Source organism: Arachis hypogaea, chromosome 11, assembly GCF_003086295.3.
Source record: "Arachis hypogaea cultivar Tifrunner chromosome 11, arahy.Tifrunner.gnm2.J5K5, whole genome shotgun sequence".
NCBI classification, from domain to species: domain Eukaryota; kingdom Viridiplantae; phylum Streptophyta; class Magnoliopsida; order Fabales; family Fabaceae; genus Arachis; species Arachis hypogaea.
The window spans coordinates 74,067,701-74,070,576 of NC_092046.1; the positions used below are offsets into that span (position 1 = coordinate 74,067,701).

General features: G+C 37.9%; 1 non-coding gene across 1 annotated transcript; it reads left to right on the top strand.

Moving 5' to 3' along the window:
* The first annotated feature begins 1,544 nt into the window (after nt 1-1,544).
* On the top strand, nt 1,545-1,652 carry LOC112725359 (small nucleolar RNA R71). The gene has a single exon (XR_003164472.1). It is a non-coding gene; the product is annotated as a small nucleolar RNA R71 (small nucleolar RNA).
* Nucleotides 1,653-2,876: the final 1,224 nt, after the last annotated feature.

The following is a 2,876-nucleotide window of genomic DNA, read 5'->3' on the forward strand; positions in this document are numbered from 1 at the left end:
TGCTTTGAGAGAAGCTTTTTATGCTTCCTCTCCATGGATGCAGAGAGAGATCCTTGAGTTGTAAACACAAGGTTGTCCTCATTTATTTGAAGGATCAATTCTCCTCTGTCCACATCAATCACAGCTCTTGCTGTGGCTAGGAAAGGTCTTCCTAGGATGATGGATTCATCCTCTTTCTTTCCAGTATCTAGGACTATGAAATCAGCAGGGATGTAAAGGCCTTCTACCTTTACTAACACATCCTCTACTTGTCCATAAGCCTATTTTCTTGAGTTGTCTGCCATCTCTAATGAGATTTTAGCAGCTTGCACCCCATAGATTCCCAGTTTCTCTATTATAGAGAGAGGCATGAGGTTTATCCCTGAACCAAGGTCACACAGAGCCTTAAAGATCATGGTGCCTATGGTACAAGGTATTAAGAACTTTCCAGGATCCTGTTTCTTCTGAGGCAATGTCAGTTGATCCAGATCACTTAGTTCATTGGTGAACAAGAGAGGTTCATCTTCCCAAGTTTCAATGCCAAATAATTTGGCATTCAGCTTCATGATTGCACCAAGGAACTTGGCAGCTTGCTCTTTAGTGACATCCTCATTCTCTTCAAAAGAGGAATACTCATCAGAGCTCATGAATGGCATCAGGAGGTTCAATGGAATCTCTATGGTCTCTAATTGAACCTCAGAGTCCTTTGGTTCCTCAGAAGGAAGCTCCTTATTGATCACTGGACATCCCAGGAGGTCTTCCTCCTTGGGATTCACGTCCTCTCCTTCCCTTACAGGTTCGGCCATGGTGATTAATTCAATGGCCTTGCACTCTCCTTTTGGATTTTCTTCTGTATTGCTTGGGAGAGTACTAGGAGGGATTTCAATGATCCTTTTACTCAGCTAGCCCACTTGTGCTTCCAAATTTCTAATGTAAGACCTTGTTTCATTCATGAAACTTACAGTGGCCTTGGATAGATCAGAGACTAAGTTTGCTAAATTAGAGGTATTTTGTTCAGAGTTCTCTGTCTGTTGCTGAGTGGATGATGGAAAAGGTTTATTATTGTTAAACCTGTTTCTTCCACCATTATTAAAGCCTTGTTGAGGCTTTTGATCCTTCCATGAGAGATTTGGATGATTTCTCCAGGAGGGATTATAGGTGTTTCCATATGGTTCACCCATGTAATTTACCTCTGCTATTGCAGGGTTCTCAGGATCATAAGCTTCTTCTTCATAAGAAGCCTCTTGAGTACTGTTGGATGTAGCTTGCATTCCAGTCAGACTCTGAGAAATCATATTGACTTGCTGAGTCAATATTTTATTCTGAGCCAGTATGGCATTCAGAGCATCAATTTCAAGAACTCCCTTCTTCATAGGCGTCCCATTACTCACAGGATTCCTCTCAGAAGTGTACATGAACTGGTTATTAGCAACCATGTCAATGAGTTCTTAAGCTTCTGCAGGTGTTTTCTTTAGGTGAATGGATCCACCTGCAGAAGTATCCAATGACATCTTTGATAACTCAGATAAACCATCATAGAATATATCCAGGATGGTCCATTCTGAAAGCATGTCAAAAGGACACTTTTTGGTCAGCTGCTTGTATCTTTCCCAAGCTTCATAGAGGGATTCACCTTCTTTCTGTCTGAAGGTTTGAACATCCGCTCTAAGCTTGCTCAGCTTTTGAGGAGGAAATAACTTGGCTAAGAAAGCCGTGACCAGCTTATCCCAAGAGTTCAGGCTGTCTTTGGGTTGAGAGTCCAACCATATTCTAGTTCTGTCTCTTACAGCAAAAGGGAAAAGCATGAGCCTGTAGACTTCAGGATCTACTCCATTAGTCTCAACAGTATCACAGATCTGCAAGAATTTAGTTAAGAACTGAAAAGGATCTTCAGATGGAAGTCCATGGAACTTGCAGTTTTGTTGCATCAGAGAAACTAGCTGAGGTCTCAGCTCAAAATTGTTTGCTCCAATGGTAGGGATGGAGATGCTTCTTCCATGTAAATTGGAATTAGGTGCAGTAAAGTCACCAAGCATTCTCCTTGCATTATTGTTGTTGGGTTCGGCTGCCATCTCCTTTACTTGTTCGAAATTTTCAATAAGGTTGTCTCTGGATTGTTGTAATTTAGCTTCTCTTAGTTTCCTCTTCAGAGTCCTTTCGGGTTCTGGATCAGCTTCAACAAGAATGCCTTTGTCTTTGTTCCTGCTCATAAGAAAGAGAAGGGAACAAGAAAAGAAGAGGAATCCTCTATGTCACAGTAAAGAGGTTCCTTATTGTTAGTAGAAGAAGAAAAGGAATAGGGGTGAAGAGGAATGAAGAATCCAAACACAAAGGTGATGGTAGGAGCAGCGATGTGAGATGAAGAGAAGTGTTAGTAGATGAATAAATAAATAGAAGGAGATGAGAGAGGGAAGTGAATTTTCAAAAATAATTTTTGAAAAAGAGTTAGTGATTTTCAAAAATAGTTTTTGAAAAAGGTTAGTAGTTTTCAAAAATTAAAATCAAAAATTAAAATAATTAGTTAATTAAAAAGAAATTTTGAAAAAGAGGGAAGATATTTTCGAAAATTAGAGAGAGAGAGTTAGTTAGGTAGTTTTGAAAAAGGTAAGAAACAAACAAAAAGTTAGTTAGTTAGTTGAAACAAATTTTGAAAATAAATTTTGAAAAGATAAGAAGATAAGAAGTTAGAAAAGATATTTTGAAATCAAATTTTGAAAAAGATGAGATAAGAAGATATTTTTGAAAAGATATGATTGAAATTAGTTTTGAAAAATATTTGATTTTTAAAATCACAATTAATGACTTGATTCACAAGAAATCACAAGATATGATTCTAGAACTTAAAGTTTGAATCTTTCTTAACAAGCAAGTAACAAACTTGAAATATTTTATTCAAA